Below are 24,369 nucleotides of genomic sequence, written 5' to 3'. Positions count from 1 at the left end.
TTTTGCGAGTTTGTCGGGAGTGGGATTCGATCCCAGATCCTCGGCGTGACACCCAAGTTCACACCAGATCCGCTCCACAACGGATTATTTAAATCTGCTGCTTACATTGAGACTTCAGAATTTGTTCCGCAATATTTAGCGTATTTTAAGAATAGCCAAACCTAACTGTGTACTCAGTACTGCAAATTGATTTCTAAAACATCTTTTATCACATGAAGTTTTGTTCAGTTCAGTTCTCTGGTGGGTGTTAGGATGCATACAAATAAGCTCGTCCCATATTATATTTTATTGTATTTCTTAACATTGGCATTTCATTTGAAAAAGAACTCATAAAATACTGAAGGTTTGCCGCGTCAAGCGTCGAACTCAATAATTCAAGCCTAACTTTACCAAACACCGTATGTAAACAAAAAAATGATTTTCACATGAGGCGCTGAGTTTCGTTAAGGACTACTTTCACCTTTGGAGATGATTTGTGAAAAAATACCCGGATTTTTCACGTTTCTGAAATGTTCAATATTTAAGTTACTATAGCTTGCTTTATATGGTACCAGCGAACATCCCCTTCGATTTTCTCCGTTTGTCGATTTTGTTACACAGATCAAAAAAATAGTGTAAATTTCTGTGACATATGATGCACATGTTTGGAGCGTGGGATATCACAGAAGTTTACATGACATATCATGTAAAACTCATAAAATAGCATGTCAACTTTTACTTTATGTCATGTAATTCAGCATGACTGTGAGTGTTTACATGACATATAACGCAAATTTACATGATATATCATGTACATTATCATACACTTAAGTTTACATGACTAATATGAAGTTTACATGATGTGTAAATCTCATTATTTTTATCTTTGTAGATACGGTGTTTGGTAAAGTTAGGCTTGAATTATCTTCTTGTTCCACTTTCTAACTTTTTTTTACATAGGTTACGATACCTTACCATGATCCAATGTTACGCGTCAACCGATGCTGCCAAAATGCAAGGCAAAGAGAACTTTTACAGCCAACTGAATGCTGTCGTGGACAAGATTCCGAAAAGAGATATCAAGATCCTCATAGGAAGCCACTGAAGGTTGGTTCCAACAACTCGGACTATGAGCACGTCATGGGATACCATAGTGTCTGAGAAATAAGCGATAACGAAGAGCTGTTTACAGAGTTTTGTGACAATAATGACATGATGATTGGAAGATCGCTCTTTCCTCATAGACCAGTAACAGGTATCAGGTATCAGTAGGTCGGCTCCAGAGGCACGTTCTCCTCCAAATGGGAAATTTGTGCCATCAACATGAATACGAGCATATTCATCATTTACCTGAGGGAGAGGGAAGGGAGCAATAAGGGATGGGATAGGGAAAAGGAAGGTAAGGGAATAAGTTCGACATAATCGCATAAGCGTACCACAACGGGTTCAAGCAGCGCCCTGAAAAGGGCATAGTGGAAAACGCATAAAGCGTAAAGTAAGCCTATACATAGCTATACTTACCTCAACGGATTCAGAACAATAGAACATCCTGAAGATTCAGGCATCTTAGGTCAGTGTCACTTTATTAAGTGTATACCGAGTACTCGGAAACGCAGTTGCGTAGAAACTGGATAGTTACATATCAAATGATAAGAAATTTCATAGTCCGGTTCTCGACTTAGACACACGCGAAAAAAATCCGTTCTGATAAACGTGAACAAACAAATATACACCGTGAACTGGAACTAGTTCCAGCTGTCAATATGGGCGTTCTAGAGAACGTGTCATCTAGTTCACGCAGGGGATGGCCAAAATGTTTGGGATAGGCAACTTTTTTTCTTTCACAAAAAAGTTCAACATGCTGTAACTTGTAAGTGTTCGCAGTTCAGTGTGGAGCAATTTTGAGATTTTGTTGGAATTTGTATCGTGTTTTGTTATAGAATAGTGCAGGTAGTGTCCGTAAGTGTCGTGCAGTTTTCTTCGTCAGTTACTGTTAGTCTAGTCCATAGTTTAGTAGACTACCGTACTACGCCACCATCCACGCTACCGTCGTTCGGGGTCCATCCATCCCACGGATTCAGTATAAGTCAGAGAATGCGACGGTGGATGTAAAGTATCTTAGAATTATGTATTCTAGTAGTTTAGCACACAATATGCATTCCCGTCGTATTCTAAACGTGCGAAATAGTGGCCCAATGTCACCCCGCTTTGGCCCAATGACACCCCGCACGACGGTACTTCTGAAACCCACCACCAGAGGGAAAACGATATCCTTTTGGTAGCCTAAAAGGGGTGGCCGACGCTGAACCAAGATGGAAGGAAATATGCACACGAACGGGCTAACGGACACGACAAACAACAATAGAATGTCTTGGGTCACTGCCCGAATACTGGAGGCCAGTGAACCATCTACACTCGACTCCATAATTCTTGAAGAGAGTTAAAAGAACCGCCAACCTGAACGGTTGAAGTAGTGCGGAAGTTCAACAAGTTTTATACCCGCCAAGAAAGAGTTGAAGGATTTGTGAAAAGTTACAAGAAGGACAGCAGGTAATTTGGTCCAGTCAACACTCAGTTCAACTCTAATACCGTACTCTGGATTCCTAGAACCCCGCTGTTTTTGGACAGAACTACGGTTCCGTAGGAGTTCAAGGTCCCCCCCCCCCCCTACGTTGGGACGATCCGAAGAGTTCCGTCGTCCATCGAGTCCGTCAACACACTCGGTGGCAGCCCGAAGTCAAGAAGGGCCTACGAAATGCCGCCATCGCTACCCCGAAGGCTACTGGGGAACCGAGTACGTAAGGCCGCCATCGTTTAGGATCTGGTGTGGTGCGTGGTGGAAGGTAGAAGAAGGGGCCCCGAAATACAAGAAAGAACAGGTTAGAGTAGATGTAAGAATGTGGGAGGAATAGGAAGAGTAAGAGGCTGGAAAAGTCCGGAAATAAATGTGTAAAATGTGAAGTGACGTGAGAGTTTTTCTGTACGACAGTGCGAATATTCCCTGCCCGCGAATAACTGGTCAAGAAGCATGCCGACCCTGAGGTGTTGTTTCAGGGAGTCTCAGGAAGGCTCCCCTCTTGAGCAAGTCGGCAGTTACAAACTTTTCATAGAGTGCATCAAATATTCTCAAATTTTGGCCGTTTGTGAACAATGAACCACTTGGGCAGCGGCCGGTATTTTGGGCACTCTTCGCTATAACTCAGTCAATTCCAAATCAATTGACTTGAAATTTTGTACACGGCTAGATACTATACGTATCTCATCGCGTTCCAAAAATTGTGTCAATTGGTTCAGAATTGGCTGAGTTATAGCGGAAAAGTGCCCAAAATAGGACCCCTTCCGAGATGGTTCCACTTCACTATCATATGTGCATCAGTGATACAAATTTGGGCTCGATTGGTTAATCTTTCGCAAAGTTATAACCATTCTGGTAAAACACTATTTTTAAGACTATCAATTTTTGAACTCTCATATCTCGAAGACCAGTGAACCGAATTGAATGAAATTTTGAGCGATTATCAACAATATAATAATGCTTGAAAATTCATCAAAACATAGGTACTTTTTAAACGTTGAAAAAAGTTATGATGGATTGACAATTTTGAATCTTTTTCGAAAAAATGTTTTTTTTTCATCAATGTCATTAAATTTTATTTTTGATATCCAAAGATTTTCCACTTCTGTTCAGAAGATATCTATAATAAGATATATTAGAGCCTATTTGGATTAAAGGAAGCACATGTTTAGTAATTTTAATCATTTTCCTCTATATGGGTGAAAATGTCAAACCATCAAAACTTTTTCCAACGTTTAATAATAATGTTTTGATGGATTTTCAAGCATTACTAAATTGTTGATAATCGTTCAAAATTTCATTCAATTCGGTTCATTGGTCTCCAAGATATGACAGTTCAAAAATTGATAGTCTTAAAAATAGTGTTTTATTGCTTTTTTCACTGAAAATTTTACTTGCTTCGCTGAGCAACATGACGTTTTCTTCCAGCGAAGGCTTACGCGATACAGAAAATCGCTGAATTTCACACTAACACTGCAGAAAATCTGTCAACAATAACTCAATACACATGTATTTTCAGCGAAAAGATCTATTTGCGTGACAACAATCCACTCCCATGACTACCGGGCGGCCGCCGTCAAATATCAGGATTGCCAACTGTCCGGCGACTGCTGTCAGTTTTCTTTGTCGCCGAATCTGGCGCTGGGTCTTCGGCGCGGAAACCCAAAGGTGGGAATAAAATGTTGGGGTTTGCGCGCAATACCAGAACGGCTCTAACTGCGCGAAAGATTAACCAATCGAGCTCAAATTTGTACCACTGATGCACATATAAAATGTTGGCAAACGGTCAAAATTTGAGAATATTTGATGCACTCTATGAAAAGTTACACCATGTTGAACTTTTTTGTGAGAGAAAAAAGTTGCCTATCCCAAACATTTTGGCCACCCCCTGTGCATTTCTTATTGTTGTTATGGTTGCTATGCATAGTTCCCGTTGCCGTGACTGGGAGTGCACGTATATCGGAACGGATTTTTTGCGAGCATAGAAATGAAGCAGCCTGTTGAGTAGGCTGCGGCTTATTTTTCAAAAGTTGTCGAAACCTGGAATCCGTAAACTCTTCTGAATTCAAATGACATAAATAGAGAAACATCTGATGTTTGAGTCAGATATATTGAGAGTTAGAGGTGGCGCAATCGCCTCAAAGTTGAATTTTCGAGTAATAAAAAGGTGTTTTCACTTCATGTGCCATAGCTTTCTCAATTTTCAACCGATTTTCAATCTTTTTTTTTTTTTTATGAATTTCTCACAAATTAAATTTCGAATAAACTCGTAGAACATTATTTTTATCCAAAGTCAAGCAAAATGTGAGTTTATAATTTTTATTTTGTATTTTTTTAAAATTAGGCTGATACACATTTAATTTTGACTTTTTGTTACCCCCCCCCCCCTTAATTTTTTTGCCGGATTTTGCATTTTGAGAAGGCAGATAAAAAATATTTTAAAAATATCGGGTCTTGCTAACAAATCTTAAACAAATCCGATGAGTTTTATATATTGTTCAGATTAAATGCTTTATTATTTTTATCCCCCCCCCCCTCGACCAGCCCAAGAGTGGTGGGACAAAAAATGAAATAAATAATTGTAACGACCTTACTGAGAAAATTTGCTTATGATTTCACAAAAAATGTGTCTATGTTGCTTCGTTCTTGAGTTATGATTTTTCCACTGGAGTTTTCCGGAAAATTAGGCAATCCTGATTTTTTTTTCAATTTAGTTTTTGTTCATATGAACCTCACTTAGAAAATCTGGGCAGCAAGCCGTGCGTGCGAACGGTTGATTCAAAGTTTCTGTCACGCGTTTTCTCGTTTCCGTGTGATTTTCGGCTGGAGTAAAATGGCTTGGTTTTATGCCATTCGGTTAGTTTTACAAAGGTGTTTAGGAAATGAAAATTAGGTTTTTCCTGTCGTGTATTCGCGGTTCTTTTATTTCGGCGGTCGTAATTTGAATTTAGTTGCGGTACGGTTGGGGCTACACCGTCCAGGCAATAAATCGCAAGTGATGATTGTATCAGTTTTATTGTTAATAATATATGTCTCTCGCCGCGGTGATTTATCCGGGAGATGCAAATGACTTATTCAATCTATTCCTGGTGTTCTAATTCCTTCGAGTGATGTAAACGGAAAAGAGATCCGAAGTGGTGCAAATTAAGATGTGATTCTATATGCGCTGTGTCACCAAGAGGCTTTGGTGTTTTGATGAATAGCGTGTGAAAACTGAAGAGCCTCAACTCCTTCGTCAGTGAAACGATGTAAAATGTAATTTAAAATTCTTGGTAATACTTTTTAGTTTCACACATATTGATTTATTTTTATGTTATCAGTAACGCGCAATTTCAAAGGGTCTAGGAACCTTCGTCTATTTCGTTTCAGAGAGCGAGTAATGGCGCTTAAAGTCTAGGCTTTAAGGCCAGGGCACAAGGACAAATGCCTGTGCCCCATCCCAGGATAACAGACGCCAACTATAACGGAGTGTGCATTAACCTTCTTAGCAGCGCCACTCCCAACGATTTTATGTTCAAATCCCATTCCCCTAAAACGAAACGGTTGGTACGGTTGTCCCCGTTTCTTCCTTTAATAAATTTAAAAAGCTTTGTCAATCATGTTATTCATAAGTGGATAACCTGATTGCCTCTTTTTTTTAATTATCCAACCCATTAGTCTGCACAGTGGGCCTGGCCATTTTAGTGTTTGTATCACATCACATCTCTGATATGCTGCAAATACTAATAATGACAAGAAAATATCAGAAGAAATTTTGATATTTCCAGGATGCTTTTCAATACTGGCTGTGCAAGCACTATAATAGAATAGAAATATATATATATGAACCCAACTTATGAAAAAAAAAACATTCAATTCTGAGAGCCTTCGTACCACTTTGTACGATAATAAAAAAATCCCCTTGCGTAACTTTGCAGAAGAACGACAGTGCTGCTGTACGCCAATGAAACTTGGTGTGTATCAGCGGAGAACATTCAACGGCTGCAGGTCTTCATCGTTAGATGCCTGCGGTATGTGATTCATGCATGGTGGCCTCACAATTGGATCTCCAACGTGAAGCTCCATCGTCGATGTCATAAAAAGCCGATGGCGGTAGAAATTCAGGATCGAAAGTGGAGATGGGTCGGCCACACTCCTATGCAAGGGCGGGAACGAAATCTGCAAACAAGCGTTAGATTGGAACCCAGCAGGACATCGCAACAAAGGCAGACCCAGAGGAAATAAAGGAAGTCGACAGAAATTTGACCTGGCCACAGGTCAAGGCGATGGCTGTTTATCGCCCAGGAAGGAGATCTTTCATTTCGGTCCTCTGCTCCACTGTTGGTGCTCAGGACAGAAAGTAAGTAAGTAATTGTATCAAATTATCCATGAGGCGTTAGGCGAAGAGCTATAATAAAATTGATCATTATTGGTCAATGCTAACATACACGGGAATTTGTTGAAACCCCTCTATTCACGCAAGGAAGCCGAAACACATTCGTCGTATTCAAATTGGGCTGATAAAATGGCTTAGCCAATCACATCAGGATGGGCCCAGGGAATTCCAGGACTCATTCATTGACTTAAGGAAACATACGACGGCGTATGCCTTAAAACTTATCGATGTTGTTTATTTTATTTTGAGGCGGCTATGGTTTGATTCTAAGATGATTGGGCTCAAAGGCTAAACTTTGATTCAGTTTGTTATTTGAATAATATCTAACGTTGAATTTTTGACCCAATCCACATTATAACTTCAACAGTGTTTACTAACTACTCTTAAAAAAGTTGTGTGACTTTCTGTTCCATCCCTACTACAAGGCTTCAACGAGTTTCAACCTACAGTCAGCCAATCACCCACTCACTCGAACCTCTGGAGGTCTACACAATCGGACAAAAATTACTCCAAAGGCCCAGTTTCCGCCAACCTGTTCGGCCACTTCAGGCTCGGTGGAGCAAATATTTACCCAACAACAGATACGATGAAGAGTTTTGTTTGCTGATCGGACCCATCCACAGTGCAGGCAGGCACGCATGTATCGTAAGAAAGACTTAGAGCGCACCTCCTGAAGACAACGCGCCGAACCCACACTTGTCACACTCGTCATCGATTGCCTCTAGAAGACTGTGCTGGCTGGAAGCATCAGCCACATACTCAGGTGGGCTACCTACGATGGGTAAAGTAAACTTCTCATGCAAAAGATTGTGCCCATTGGAGATACCCTGCCTTATACCTACCAGCCAGTCAGTGCCGGCTAAGAGGGTCCACCGCGGACGGCTAAGAAGTACCTTGTTCCAATGGCGACGGACGAGGGCAATTTTGACACCAACGCATTTTCCAGTTCCAGTTATACCACGATCCACTCAAGGCGTCGTCGTCGTCGTCGTCGCATGGAGCACTGTCACCCGGTCGGTCGTCCCGCGCGCGGAGCTCCTCCTAATGCTAGGTTGCTATTGGTTTGGTGGAGATCGCTCTTGGACAAGGGTTTGCAATACAATGTCGATCGAAATATGTAGCAACAATCTAAAACTTTCATTGAACCACTCTTCTTTTATTCTACATGATGCCAGAAAGCTCTAGTTCATTCTTCATCCTAGCCTGTTAACATTCAGATGCAATCAATCAATCGATCAGGCTAAGGCCGGGGTGGCCTCTGCTGTACATAGTAGCCGCCTCCATTCCACTCGGTCCATGGTTGTTTGTCTCCAGTTCCGCACTCTGCGTAGGGTCCGCAGATCGTCCTCCACTTGGTCGACCCACCTAGCTCGCTGCCCTCCACGTCTTCTTGTACCGGTCGGATGACTCTCGAGAACCATTTTAGTCGGGTTGCTATTCGACATACTGATGACGTGACCCGCCCACCGTAGCCTACCGATTTTCGATTTTGGACGATGGTTGGTTCTCTCAGCAGCTGATGCAGCTCGTGATTCATTCGCCTTCTCCAAGTCCCGTCTTCCATCTGCACTCCGCCGTAGATGGTACGCAACACCTTCCGTTCGAAAACTCCGCGTTGGTGACTCGATTTCATCACCGTCGATATGAATTCGGGGTGGCGGGCGCGGTGATTTCTCCCTGGAGCCCTTTGCCATCATGTACTTTGTACTTGTACTCCCAAGTAACATTTTAAGTTTTGTTCGGCTCTACAAGAGATCTTCATGACCAATTTTATAAAACTTGCAATAAAACTGAATCATACATCAAAACCTCTTGATAACCTCTTTAAGAATATCTTCCGGCTAAGTGGACCACTCTCGGAGAGGTTTTGCAAACCGCATTAAGAGTAGCAATAAACCCGTTTTAAAACCTAGTTGAAATATTTCCCATTCTCGATTGTTGTTGTTTTTTTTTCAACAAAAACTATGACAGCTCAAGATGCAGAGAAGCTTCTTCGATGGCACGTAAAGTTCAGGAGGATACATCAGTCGTAAGTAGAAAGCGATTATTTCAAAGTAGTATTTTAGTAGTTATTGTGCTGGTAGGCTTATGCGCATTCGAATTTACCGTGAATATTGGGGTTGCAGAATCATAAAATTAATGCGCTTCGAAAATAGTGAATATTATCATCTTGGGATGAAATAAATCAATTTGTGAATTTAGTAAAACTATCCCGAATCATAAGAAAACTCAGCAGAGAGAGTTTATTTATGTGAGCATGTTATGAAAATGGTTGCAAACTACCAATTCATTGCTAATTTAAGCAAAATTGACTATTTTTCATTCACGTTAGCTAATTCTTCAATATGGTGACGACCATAATCAGCGAAAATAAAACGAAAGCAAGTTTACTTTTATGATGACCGCAATAAACCTAGCAGTGTCGTAGCTTCTGCTTTTCCACCAACAGATGTCGTTACTTATCGAACGGATCGCCATCTGTTGAGAGTTTTAACAGTTTTATTGCGGTAATAATGATTGCCATAAGGTTTACATATCGAAAAGTTTTGTTTACTCTGAAAATCTGTCTTTATGGATATCTTCAAGTATACTATAAAACATTTTATTAATGGTTTTCATAAAAGCAGTCATAAAACTGTGAGTTTTAATTATTGCTGTAATAAAACATTAATAAAAATTAAACAAAACCAATCAGCGATGGAATTGTTACTTGGGCTATGTTGTCTTCGACACATTAATGACTAATCCGATTCGCCTGGCTTCACTCTTTAGTCGGATGTACGTTTCCGCCATCGTCTCAAATTTACGAGCAATAATATCAATATCATCGGCGAAACGAAGCAGCTGAACGGACTTCGTGAGAATCGTTCCACTCGTGTTTATCCCCGCTCTCCTTATTACACCCTCTAAGCAATGTTGAACAGCAAGCACGAAAGACCATCACCTTGCCGTAACCCTCTGCGAGATTCGAAGGGACTCGAGAGTGTCCCTGATACTCGAACTACGCACATCACTCGATCCATCGTCGCCTTGATCAATCGTATCAGTTTATTCGGGAATCCGTACTCGTGCATAATCTGCCATAGCTGTTCTCGATCGATTGTATCATACGCCGATTGGAAATCGATGAACAAGTGATGTTTTGGCGCGAGCGATTCAGCTTCTCGTAGAACTTTCGTGTGTCCTTAGCGCGGTACAGCTTCGCGATCTCGTTCTTCCTGCTGGCGCTTCTTCATCCGGAAGACTGAGTTCTGCCTGTTCCGCGCCTGTTTGTAACGTGCCTCATTCGCTCTCGTACGGTATTGCAGCATTCTCGCCCATGCTGCATTCTTCTCGTTTTTCAACTGTTCACATTCGCCGTCGTACCAGTCGTTTCTGTGATTCGGAGTCGCGAAGCCTAGTGCTGAAGCCGAGGTACTACCTATGGCGGATCGGATGTCCCTCCAGCCATCTTCAAGTGTAGCTGCGCCAAGCTGCTCTTCCGTTGGTAGGGCCACTGCTAACTGCTGCACGTAGTCTTGAGCCACCTCTACGTTACGAAGTTGCTCGATGTTGAGCCGCGGCGTTCGACTTCGACGCGTGGTGATAACTGTCGAATGTTTTGAGCGCATGCATACAGCGACTAAGTAGTGATCCGAATCTATATTCGCACTGCGGTATGTGCGGACGTTGGTTATATCCAAGAAGAATTTACCGTCGATTAGAACGTGGTCGATTTGGTTTTCTGTTTGATGGTCGGGTGATCTCCAGGTGCCTTTGTGGATATCTTTGCGGGGGAAGAAGGTGCTTCGGACTACCATACCACGGGAGGCTGCAAAGTTTACGCATCGCTGGCCGTTATCATTCGATACGGCGTGCAGGCTGTTTCGTATGTCGTATGTTTGCTCTAACTGCGCGTAGAACGCTTCTTTCTCGTCATCAGGTCTCCTTTCGTGTGGGCAGTGGGCGTTGATAATGATGTAGTTGAAGAACCGACCCTTAACTCTCAACATGCACATCCTTGCGTTGATCGGCTGCCACCCGATCACACGTTGTCGCATCTTGCTCAACACTATAAATCCTGCTCCCAGTTCATTGGTGGTGCCACAGCTTTGGTAGAAGGTAGCCGCTCGATGCCCGCTTTTCCACACTTTCTGTCCAGTCCAACAAAGTTCCTGCAACGCCACGATGTCGAAGTTGCGGGTATGTAGTTCGTCGTAGATTATCCTGTCACATCCTGCGAAACCTAGTGACTTGCAATTCCATGTTCCAAGTTTCCAATCGTAGTCCTTATTTCGTCACGTGGGTCTTTGCCGATTGTATAGAGTCGTATTTTCTCCTATGTTATTCGCAATGGGGATTTTTACGGGTGGCTTATTGGGCCTACGCCAACTCTCCTGTCTCGCCGGAGGGCCATCGTGCCAGTTCTGTTTAACGTCCCAACCAACACTGGGACGACCACGCTGATGGGGCTACCACCTTGGATCTAGCTGGGCGTGGTGCAGCGTTTCTTACTCAGCCTCTGGATGCCAGGACAGACGCTCGGATCGTACCTCCTCAATCTAGGTGAAGTCAAAAGGACAACAGTACCCAGGCTGCACTACCAGCTAAGCACATGTACACAACTCTTAGCTGGCGGTCTTTGTCATCGCTTGACCCGTGGAAGCATGAGGTAGGAACTTGTGAGGACCAGAGCTATATTGGACGCTCTCCTTATCGACTCACCGTTTTGCAGCCAACATTCAGATGGCGATGATTTATATCTTATTTATTTCAAACTATACCCATTCTTTGCTTGATTTGAATCTATCTATATATATAAAAATGAGTTTGAAGTCCCTTTGAGGCAACAAAACTCAAGAACGGATGAACCGATCGGGTTGACTCTTGCACGGTTTGCTTCGTATTCATGGTGGCTGTGTTTATATGTGCAAAAAAGTTACGAAATTGAACTGAAAAAGTAAGAAAATTGATAAAGTACTGATTTTTTATGAGCTGGGAAGAAAATCAACACGATCGAAATCAAACCAATCTAGAGTGCGGTGATATTTTGAGCTCAACAGTTGTCAAACCACCACAAGACGGCAAGACAAAGTTTGCCGGGACAGCTAGTCTATATATATAAAAATGAGTTTGAAATCCCTTTGAGGCAACAAAACTCAAGAACGGATGAACCGATCAGCATGACTCTTGCACGGTTCGGTTCGTATTCATGGTGGCTGTGTTTATATACATAAAAAGTTACGAAAATCTTTCAAGAAGTATAAAGAATGTAAAAATACTATTTTTTTAATGGGCCGGGAAGAAATTTGCCGTGATTCAAATGAAATCAATCTAGAGTGCGTTGCTGCGATTTCCTCAACAGCTGTCAAACCACCATATCATGGCAAGACAAAGTTTGCCGGGACAGCTAGTTGTTTATATAACTCAGTTAATTTTGAACCAACTGACCTAGGGATACTAATCGTGCTTACATGTGTATATATTTTCATGAGAATCGGTTCAAAATTGACTGAGTTATAGTATAGTTATAGTAAACCCGACCCGACTCGTGCAAAAAAGAATCGTGTGTAATCTAGTTCAACATATATGATACTAAAAGTCATCAAATGCAATTGGTTCAAGTTATATTCTAGTTTCTACTTTTTACTCATCTTGTAATCAGTCATTAGTCAGGGTGAGTGAACATAAAACAAAACAAATGAAAGTATGCTTGGAACCTATAGCTTCGATATGGAAAATCAAATTATTGCACTCCCTCGCTATATGCTAAACTGCACCGTGCTACAGAGTAGCTTCAGTCTTCTCTTATTTGAACTACTGGTGCTAGCTGACTTGCATAAAGAAACCACATCGCACAATCCATGAAAGCCTGCGACGGACGCGATGCCTGTGAAGTTCGATTTGAACGAACCGTTTGTTTATAGTCACGATAGTCACATACGATCGGCGACCGTACCGTGTGTCCGTTCAATCCGTTGTATACCTTCCTACGTAGTGGAGTCAATCGCAAGCGAGTGAACGCAGATTCCTCCAAGAGGTGAGACTTGTGACTCGGGAAGCTTTCAGTAATATCTTTATTTGTTTTGAATCGCTTCTCGGGACAAGTCGCAGATTTCTGTTTCGCGGGCGCGCACATTCGTTTACGCGGGAAGCTCGGGCATTTATGAACTCGTCGCTCCTTAGTAAAATAGTACATTTGTACAATATTGATTACAAAATGTGAGTTAAAGTTCAACGAACAAGTGTTCATCAAGGGACATTCTAAGTGTAATAGGAAACGTCTGCCAACGGTAATTGCATCGTATGAGCTAAGCCCCGGCGAGAATAATTTAAATTAATTATCATCAATTACGGTGAACAGAGAGTAAGTGTTTCTGTGCAATTGTCTGGTCAGGGTACACACAACACGGAGACCCACCGCGCCGCCGGCCTTCCGGAAACCCCTTGCAAGCATCTGGTGAAGCATAAAAAGCGCGAAAAGTTGTGAATGAATTTGGTGTATGAATGAAACTCGGCGGTCGTGCCGTGTCGTCCGTCGGTCGTCGATGCAAACTTTATGAATGGGCCACGAAGAAGGAGAGACATATCGGCCCTCCATCGTTTGCAGCCAGAAGAGAGTGATGGATTGTAATTGCAAAAGTTTTCGTCATGATACGCTGGTTACGGTAGGTACCTACTAAGCGACAACGTGTGGTGTTTAGTTTCATTGGGTGTGAAGTGATTCATTAGTTAGAAACTACATGTACACATCGAGATGAAATTTGTCCATTAAACAATAGTGCCTTTATCGATCTTGGAGATCATCCGATCTTATTCTGAGCTGCAATTTTCACTGCCGCGTTACACCTCAACAGTGACCTGCTTATTGAGTACTGTATGGCTAGGGGCAATTGAATGTATCGTGTTTCGCTGCTGAATAAATATGGATAGTCAAAAGGTGAGTCATATTTCTACGTATCCGGTTCAATTGTAATGTTAATTAATTCAAAATAACAAATGTGGAGCGGATCTGGTGTGATGGTTGGAACACTTGACTATCACGCCGAGGACCTGGGATCGAATCCCACTCCCGACAAACTCGCAAAATGTGAGTTCTTCCTTCGGAAGGGAAGTAAGGCGTGGGTCCCGAGATGAACTAGCCTTGGGCTAAAAATCTCGTTAATACAGATAAAAAAAAATAAAAAAATAACAACATTTCAAGAAGTTCAGCAGAAAAGTGATAAAAATTAAAATCATACAAACGTAGTAGGGTCTTGTACCATTTGGACAGGTGTACCTATTTTGGGAACTTATTATAACTAAGTCAATTTTCAACCAATTGATTTTAATTTTTGTATAGGGTTAGATACTGTACGTATCTCACCGCGTGCAAAAATGCTGCTGCGTATAAAATTCACTTATTTACAGCTGAAAGTGCCCAAAATAGGTACACCTGCCCAAGTGGTTTAAGACTCTACGAGCCACAATGTGAAATGAAACTTCCCTGTAGTGCCAGTCGTATTTCATACAAAATGCCCAAAATTTACGATGTGATGCTCGGTTTCTAGTGAGCCGATTTGACTGGAATTTTGATAGGTCATCAGGTAGGTTTGTTATTTTCGTCATGGTTTTTTTTAACCTGTTGAACTCCAAATTGGCTTCAAATCTTTCCCAAACAAGCTGAATTATTTGACCATACTACAGGCAGTTTGGTCTGCTGATAATACCTTTAGTCACCCTATATGCATTCTTCAGTAAAGCTGTAAAATATTTATTTTGAGCAAGTTTGCTAATAAAATTTTATGTAGATGAAAAAATAATCCACACATATTTTTGGAATAACCCTAAGGTGGTCCAAGAAAAACTAGCTTTGGCAGTATTTTTTTTTTTCAATTCCGATTTCTCATCAAAATCGCCCAAAACATATACATTAATATGGGACAAACATCAAATTCTCGCTCCAGTCGACTTTTTTGATTCCTTTTAGGTCTCATATGAACTGTGCAAAATTTCAGCGCAATCGGTGAAACTATAATTTAGCGCAAGCGGTTCAAAGTTTTCATACGATTTACTATGGGAAAAGTTACACTTTCAGATAAAAAATCCTAGAGGTCGCCCCTTGTCTCCTTAATTGTAATCGATCAACGCTTCTTATAGAAAAATCATTTATAAAACTTTCCTTCGAAGACCGCAAAACGATTGGATGCTTGTGGAAAAAGTTATTGATTTATTACCGATTAGTAATTCTATGAACAGCTTTTTGTTTTGTTTTATCAGCAGCACTGTAGCTGCTGCCTTGGCTGCTGCTGTTTCTGGGGGTGGTGATGTCTCCCGCCACCCCATGCAACAACGGCAGCAGCAGTGCTGCTGATAAAACAAAACAAAAAGCCGTTCGTTGGATCACTAATCGGTAATAAATCAATAACTTTTTCCACAAGCATCCAATTGTTTTGCGGTCTTCGAAGGAAAGTTTCATAAGTGATTTTTATACAAGAAACATTGATCGATTTGAATTAAGGAGACAAAGGGTGACCTCTAGGATTTTTTGTTTGAAAGTGTAACTTTTCCCATAGTAAATCCTATGCAAACTTTGAACCGCTTGCGCTAAATTATAGTTTCATCGATTGCGCTGAAATTTTGTACAGTTCATATGGGACCTAAATGGGATCTAAAAAGTCGACTGGAGCAAGGATTTATTTTTTCCATACAAGCGAGTACCATACTAATATACATACAGAGTATTTGAAGAGGCGTTAATTTGTGTACACAAGTTGTCGTTATCTATTTTTGGTTTATGATCAGGTTGCATCTCTAAAAATCACAGTTTACTTACTACAACCTGGAGCAAAAATAATAAATATCTCTCAGCAGCATTCAAAAGAAGAAGTATTATTCCAAAACATATGAAAAAATTGAGAGATGGTAATTTTGTTGGAAATAGTATATTTTTCTTAGAGAAAATTATGACGGAATGACATAACAACAATGTCTGTACCCGAAAATCTGCGTATGTGACAGCTCTAGTAGTGGTTCTTTGACGTCTTTGAATAGAAATGTGGGACAAGTGATACATCGATTGAACAAGCTCAATTTGAAAATCATATATTGATATCTGAGCTAATTTAGCTGAACCATTAAAAATGAATGATTTCATCAACTTCAAGTCTAGCTCATTCAGTTGATCACCTTTGCCAGAGATGAAAACCTATGGGATCTAATTCTCGAGATACAGAATTTTGAAATTTGCAATATTTAATCAGTAGTGACACGTATCGAATAAACCTAGAATCAATTAATTCATCATCGGATTGCATTCAACTTCAACTACGCCGAAAACGAAGCTAATAGTTCTTCACGTCAAGATCAACTTTGCCGAAGTCGAAATCATTCTATGTAATCTGATCCTCGAGATACAATAGTATAAAATTTCTAAGTGTCACGCGTCATAGCACCTCATAGCGGATAAACCTAGAAGCAAATAGTTCATTGTCGATGAATTCTTCTGTGCAGTCTGTTTCTCGAGATGCAGAAGTTTGAAATATCTAAGACCTTCTAGTGTCATCACCTTTTGAAGTCCTGATCAACTTTGCCGAAGACGAAATTGTTCTATGTAGTCTGATTCTCGAGATACAGCAGTTGAAATTTATAAGACATACTAGTGCCATCTAGCGGATAAACCTAGAATCAATTATCATTAAAAACGGCTACGTAGTTTGAAACGCTCGACTGTCCTCCACTAGAAAACAAGAATCACCTAAGGTTGTCACAAATTTTAATTTTCTCTCATGTCACCCACCCCTATTGGAAAATTATGGTCGGAATTCAACTGAGAGGTGACATGAACAAATTATTAAAGAAACTTCAAAATATTAAGGAGAAATTAGAGAAGCGCAAAATTTTTTTAACAAATCCGATGATTTTGTCTAATTGTTTGGGCATTTTTTAATCAAATACATTCATTATTTATAGAATCAGCCAGTTCATTATCGGATAGCTCTTGATGTCCTGATTAACTTTGAAGACTGAATTCTTCTATGTCGTCTGATTCTCGAGATACATAATTTTAAAGTTTAATTTCTAAGAAGCACTAACGCTACCTAGCGGGTGTAAAAAAACTAGCCATAGTTAAAATTCACAAATTAAAAAAGCCACCAAACGGATAAACATAGAATCAACTAGTTCATCATCGGATAGCTCGTAATGTCCTGATTAACTTTGCCGAAGATGAAATTGTGTAGTCCAATTCTCGAGATATAGAAGTTTAAAATTTCTAAGACACACTAGAGGCCCCTAGTGGATAAAGCTAGAAACAACTAGTTTATCATCGGATAGCTCTTGATGATCTGACCAACTTTGCCGAAGATACCGAATTTTATCCATCTGGTTCTAAACTCATGCTAGGTACACCGCATATCAAAACTACATTGGTTGTTCACAACACGAGCGCACCGGTAGCGTCAATCACTATTGACGCAACCCTTATCAAAGCCAAATGTTTAATAATCATTAGTGCCGCCTACTGGAATAATTATGTACTAAATTTCCTATTATTGAGGAGACCCTTACCCCTTCCACAACTTTGTTGAAGATACTAGTCTTCCAACATGCCTCAATTCCCCATGGTAATTGCGAAAGTTACTGATCGCAAAATTCATCACTGGGAGTAAATGAGTTAAGGCGGGGTTGGGTATTAGAGGGTTAACGAGCTCTCACTTCAATACGTTATTGACAATGCACGGTGTACAAATTCGAGCAAAAAAATCGACGAAATACAGTCCTGGTAGGCAAACAAACGAAAAATATCTATTCCTGAGCAAAAAATATATGAGATATTAGGTTGAATTTAAACAAAAAAAGAAGCATTAAAAATAGTGCGCCACTTAATGGTGAAACCCCAAATTGGTCATCTCTTTTCGATATCATTCACAGATGTCTCTATTTTCTCTGCGAATTTGAAACATGTGAACATATTCAGAGACAAAAACTTTCAGTTGGAAAACTATTCAAATGTATCGCAATTCTATGCTGATAAATTGGAATGGTCTTTTGTTGCCATTCTCTTTAATAAGTGTCTCATTTTGGCCATTGTCCCCTATATATTATGAATGCTTAACTTTATCCTTTTACATCGCAGACATTTAAAAAGTACCAAAACCTTCGCAGCTTTACGTAGACAAGTCAGATAAGTTTATGTTCCCATTTCAACAAATATCCTCTTTTGGCCATATTCCCCTAAATTATCGAACTCGATAGTGAATTTTCTTCCGAATCCTTACGTTTTTCTTTTTAGAACCATAATCTTGAGAGAGATTTTCCACCAAATCATAAGAGGATGCTATACAGAATCCCTGATTTTTTTACACAATCCAGAGAGCATTCTATACAATCTCCACATAATTTAGGAAGCTTTCTACACATAATCCTGGGAGAATTCTCCACAGAATCGTAAGATAATTTGGCCCAGTACTTTTCACAGAACCGTGACAGATTTCTCTTAAGAATCCTGAGAAGGTTCTCCATAGAAAATTGAGATAGTTTTTCTCATTATTTAGAGCGTATTTTCTACAGAATCGTTGACAGTATTCGGAAAGCATTCTGATAGAATTCTCCACTGATTTCTGAGAGAATTCACTACTGAATCTTGAAAGGATTTTCAACAGAATCAGGGGGCATCCATTTAGTACGTCACGCTAAAAATGGGAATTTTCAACCCCCCCTCCCCCCTTCGTACGGGTTTTTCTTATACTTCATGCATTGCTTGTCACACTTTTCAGAACCCCCCCTCCCCCCTCTAAGCGTGACGTATTTTATGGATGCCCCCTGAGAGATTTATAGCCAGAATCTAAATCTTTCGGGACGCGCGCTTGTTTAATTCTAAAACTGCACCGCGCTCGCGCTGTATACGGTGAGCTACGTTTCCTTTAGTAATGTTATACTTTTTACAACGGCGCGCATCCCGGAGGGATGAGAGCATTCTGTCCCTACACTACCCAGGTAACATTTTGAACATCAATTAGGCTTAGAGGTTTTAAAAACCTAGTCTAGTCTAGTCTAGTCTACACATACACAGCCATCACTTGGAAGAATCCTGGAAAATGATGGAATAGTCTACTTCTATATTTTTTCTTGTCATTAGGTATCAATACTTGCAGTGAATCAGTGATACATTGCAAGTATTGAAGCGGCCAGGCCTACTGTGCAGCGTCATTGAATAAAAATGAAAACCTTAGAACGGGGACATCTCGTACCAACCGTTCCGTGTAGTCTGTGGTATATAAGTTAAGAAAAAACATTGGGAGTGACTTTGCTAAGAAAGTTTATGTCACTCCGTCAAGGCTCCTTCTCCTGGGATGGAACACAGGAATTTCCCCATATGCCCGGGCTCGAAAGCCTAGGCTTAAGCGCCATTGCTCGCACTCTGAAACGCGATAAACATATTTTGATCCCTCCCAGGTTATACTAAAACAATCTTCTTACACTTCCAACATCAAGGCATCTCATAGAAATAAGAAAGATCTCACCAAATAATCAAACTTCCAGTATCCTTCCAGAAGTGGGCCTTGATATAGTTAAAAACGAAAACATAATCCTAAGATAAGACATCACGCCATTGCCAGTTTTCCGCTTTTCTTTGTTTAAGCAGCGCTCTCTGAAGAAGAGACATATTACTAGGAACACCATTTCACCCACTAGTTCACTAGTTCACAAGCATACAAATCTTCATCACTTTTTAAACAAATTCACAGAGAATGCAGCCATTAGTTAAACTTTCGTTTGCTTTCCAATGCACAGGAACTTGAAAGTAGGAGGATCCATTAGAGGTTTCAAAAACCTTCGTAAAGCTAATTATTTTTTATTTTGGTTTTACGGCGGGTCTCTTCTACTCTATTTGACTATAAAATGTTACTTGGAAGTTTTAAGAGAATCCTAAATCTCTGCACAACCTTGAGCGGGTTTTCTTCAGAATCTTGGCAGGATTGATCACGGAAAAAAATCCATTCCCCTAATCATGAATAAACAATCATGTTCTTATGATGTCTGCCAACTCATAATATCATAATTAAAATTCATAATATCATGAATGAGTTGACCAGAAATATGAATAGAAACAAGCATTTTCATAAATTATATTCATGGTCGCTTCCTAGCGTTACACTTATCTGCCATATGCAATTATATAAATCGGGCGGTCGTCCAGCACAGACATGTGGAAAAAGTTGAACCTGCTATTTTTGCAAAGTTTTTATTTGGTTAGAGTTATAAATGTGCATATATGAGGAAATGGAATATCGAAACAGTGTGCCCGTAAGATTCGGCAGTTTGTTGGGAGTTGATTGACTAAAAAGTACACGCACAAAAAGTAAACAGTGCCCAGTTCGGGTTTTCGTTGTGCCATCCGTCGTAGTTCCGAGTTTATGTACGGGGAGGGTGAAGCAAAGTGAAAATCGCGCGTTAATTTTCGGTAATTCTCTCTATTTTTCCGGTTTATCCATCGTTCGACGACTTCGGAGACTCAGCAAGTGGTGTGAACTAGTGAACAATTGATGTGGTTTGGAGGGCATCCTTAGCCTGTTGGATGTAGTAGCCAAAGACAAAAATAGTAAACCAGCTAAATATGATTATCCGGTGAGTTCGATCATTGTTGTTCAATTTTATATTTGAACATTACATATCTACACTAACAAGAGGACAACTAAAAAGTGCTGCTTGCTCATAGAAAAAAAGGATGATGGATAGGTCCCAAAATCATAGAAATGGGCTCTGATATCACGTATTTTATTTTCTTGAGATTTTAGCTTGCATCGTTTTATTAATCTAATTAAAAGCATTTGGGACCGACGACGACGGAATCATAAAAGTAATTCTTAATTCCATGAATTCTATGCATGGTTCCATCTCACTCAACCATGATTTTATGAATTTGACTGAGAAACATTGAGGTCCAACGACGACGGAATCATAAAAGTAAGTCTTAAATCCATGAATTCTATGCATGGTTCCATCTCCCTCAACCATGATTTTATGAATTTGACTGAGAAACATTGAGGTTCGACGACGACGGAATCATAAAAGTAATTCTTAATTCCATGAATTCTATGCATGGTTCCATCTCCCCCAACCATGATTTTATGAATTTGACTGAGAAACATTGAGGTCCGACGACGATGAAATCATAAAGTAATTCTTAATTCCATGAATTCTATGCATGGTTCCATCTCACTCAACCATGATTTTATGAATTTGACTGAGAAACATTGAGGTTCGACGACGACGGAATCATAAAAGTAATTCTTAATTCCATGAATTCTATGCATGGTTCCATCTCCCTCAACCATGATTTTATGAATTTGACTGAGAAACATTGAGGTTCGACGACGACGGAATCATAAAAGTAATTCTTAATTCCATGAATTCTATGCATGGTTCCATCTCCCCCAACCATGATTTTATGAATTTGACTGAGAAACATTGAGGTCCGACGACGATGAAATCATAAAGTAATTCTTAATTCCATGAATTCTATGCATGGTTCCATCTCACTCAACCATGATTTTATGAATTTGACTGAGAAACATTGAGGTTCGACGACGACGGAATCATAAAAGTAATTCTTAATTCCATGAATTCTATGCATGGTTCCATCTCCCTCAACCATGATTTTATGAATTTGACTGAGAAACATTGAGGTTCGACGACGACGGAATCATAAAAGTAATTCTTAATTCCATGAATTCTATGCATGGTTCCATCTCCCCCAACCATGATTTTATGAATTTGACTGAGAAACATTGAGGTCCGACGACGATGAAATCATAAAGTAATTCTTAATTCCATGAATTCTATGCATGGTTCCATCTCCCTCAACCATGATTTTATGAATTTGACTGAGAAACATTGAGGTTCGACGACGACGGAATCATAAAAGTAATTCTTAATTCCATGAATTCTATGCATGGTTCCATCTCCCCCAACCATGATTTTATGAATTTGACTGAGAAACATTGAGGTCCAACGACGACGGAATCATAAAAGTAATTCTTAATTCCATGAATTCTATGCATGGTTCCATCTCCCTCAACCATGATTTTATGAATTTGACTGAGAAACATTGAGGTTCGACGACGACGGAATCATAAAAGTAATTCTTAATTCCATGAATTCTATGCATGGTTCCATCTCCCTCAACCATGATTTTATGAATTTGACTGAGAAGCATATAGGTCCGACGGCGACGGAATCATAAAAGTATTTTTTGATTCCATAAATTCTATGCATGGTTCTACCTCAAAAAAACATAATTTTATGAATCTGGTGGTAAAGCATCAGGATCTGCATCCAGGTTTATGAAAATTATTCTTGGCTTCATGAATGCTACTCATGATCCCAGCTTATTTAATCATAGCTTCATGATTATATTTTCCGTTTTTGGTCGTCGAAAGCCAAAACAATAACGGGTGCATAGCGTTATGGTGAAATCAATCATAAGATCATAAAATTTAATCATGGTGTATATTTATAACATAAAATCATAAAAATATCGGGAAACTATGAGTCATATTCATGGTCTTGGGAATGGATTTTTTTCCGTGATTGCAGAATCGTCACATGCCACAAAACGGGACATGCCACAAAAGTTCAGCCTATTGGACGCAGTGGCTTAATTTCCCCAACAGGGGAGGAAAAAAAAAGAATCGTCACAGTTTTATTTTATCAGGATCCTGAGAGGATTCTTTGCAGCTTTCTGAGAGGATATTTTTGCAACATCCTGAAAGAATTCTTCGGCGAATCCTGAGAGAACTCTCTACATAATCGTGAGCATTGGCTTTTTTCTCACTGACTCTCCTAAACATGCAAGAGAAAGAGCGGGATGAAAGAGGTGGCAAGCTTCCTCCTCTCCAATCTTTCTCTTTCTCGTGTATGTTTAGCAGAGTAAGAAAAAAGAAAGTGCTGGTTCCGCCAATGATCCTGAGTAGATTCTCTACAAAATCCTCGTCAAAATCTCGAAGGATTCTCTACATCTACAGAATCCCGTGGGAATTCTATGGAAATTCGTGACCGGATTCTTTTGAGAAGATTTCTTACAGCATTTAGAGAGGATTATTTGCAGAATTCTGAGAGGATTTTTTTTAGAATCTTGAGAAGATTCTTTGCAAAATCCTGAGAGGATTCTTTGCCGAATCCTGCGTTGATTATGCTGAAATTGAAGAATCAGCCCTTGATCTTCTACCTGAGAATTCTTACGTCGTTTAGTCATCTCTGCACACATCCTGATGCAGAGAATTCAAATAATAAACGGGTGAATACCACATACAATGAAATCCAAGGTCATGGATCAGATCTGCACTTCATACATCCAATGCCTGAACGAGAAGTTCACTCCATGTCAAAGTCACTATATCAATGTTATTCCATTGTTTCTCACGTATTTACCTCTTGAGCTTTTGATCGAGTGGCGTGAGATCCAGAGTTTTTCAATCACTGATCTCAGCGCTGACAAAAAGTGCCGCAGGCCATACAACACCACATTCAATCAACGATTCGATCGATATGTTGATTGTCAAGCTAGACCGCATGATCTATGATAGTACTTTACCCTAACATTTTTTGTTGTTCATTCGTATTCGTCACATCTCAGCTCCGGTTAGTAATCAAAAACAAAAACGAACGCTAATTTCATCCCATTTTCGTCGCTTACATGTCGCAAACGTGTCGAGGAGAGCGAACGGTGAAGCGTGGGTGGACTATTTTTCTCGGCCCTCGCGCATACCTCGCGACTCGAGGAGGCACTCTTATAATATGCTCTTTTTGGCATTTATTTGGCTTATCTAAAACTGACGATATTTGAAGAGTTTATTTGGTTTTTAATGGACGATTTTGTAGCCGACGACCGATACGATGGCCGTAGGTATACAGCAGTCTCTAGTGGCCATTTCCGACTATGGTGGTGGTGAGGGATGGTCGGTCGGACAAACGGACAAACTCTCAATCAACAGTTTTTGGACATTCGGGGAGTGTTCTTTATTGGAGTGGATTTGATTTTATGGCTTTTTATGACGATAAATTCAAATGAAGACTTTGAAGTGATTTTGACCATACGTGTCGTCAGAGGTGACGTCAACTTTGAACGGGTTCGAGCACCGATCCGTTTGAAGTTGGAATGAGGACAACTGTCTCTACTCTATATTACTAATCAACGTCGCCGGAGACAAAGTGCAGTATGATTTCATGTGAAAACCGGCTTAGTGAAAGGATGAATCAACTAGTTAAGCGATTGGACATAGTGTTTCAAGAATCTTAACTTGAACTGAAAGCTAAGCTATAATGGTATAATGTAAATGAAATACCGTTTTAAAGCCTAAATGATTAAAATGATTTGAAGGCCTTTATAATCGTAGCAGTTTGTATGGCAAGACCCATGCATCTGGATTCGCTTCTCGGTCGGTCTAGGAACTTTTCATTAAGGAAATTCTTAGACTTT

The 24,369-nt window shown here is 40.1% G+C and overlaps 1 protein-coding gene across 7 annotated transcripts in view; it reads left to right on the top strand.

Annotated features, from left to right (window-relative positions):
* Positions 1-24,369, top strand: part of LOC109415955 (uncharacterized) — a 163,067-nt gene that overhangs the window by 113,551 nt on the left and 25,147 nt on the right. Inside the window, exon 1 of one of the 7 annotated variants that reach the window (XM_062861266.1) lies at positions 12,872-13,848. The exons of the other annotated variants lie outside the window; for them this stretch is intronic. The gene's annotated coding sequence lies outside the window, so the exon portion shown is untranslated. Of the gene's footprint in view, positions 1-12,871; positions 13,849-24,369 lie in introns of those variants that run through there. 7 annotated transcript variants of the gene reach the window in all.

The sequence above is a fragment of the Aedes albopictus genome, chromosome 3, assembly GCF_035046485.1.
Source record: "Aedes albopictus strain Foshan chromosome 3, AalbF5, whole genome shotgun sequence".
In the NCBI taxonomy this organism is placed as follows: Eukaryota; Metazoa; Arthropoda; class Insecta; order Diptera; family Culicidae; genus Aedes; species Aedes albopictus.
The sequence above is the reverse complement of the archived record's forward strand: the minus strand, read 5'-3'. Positions and strand labels throughout refer to the sequence as shown.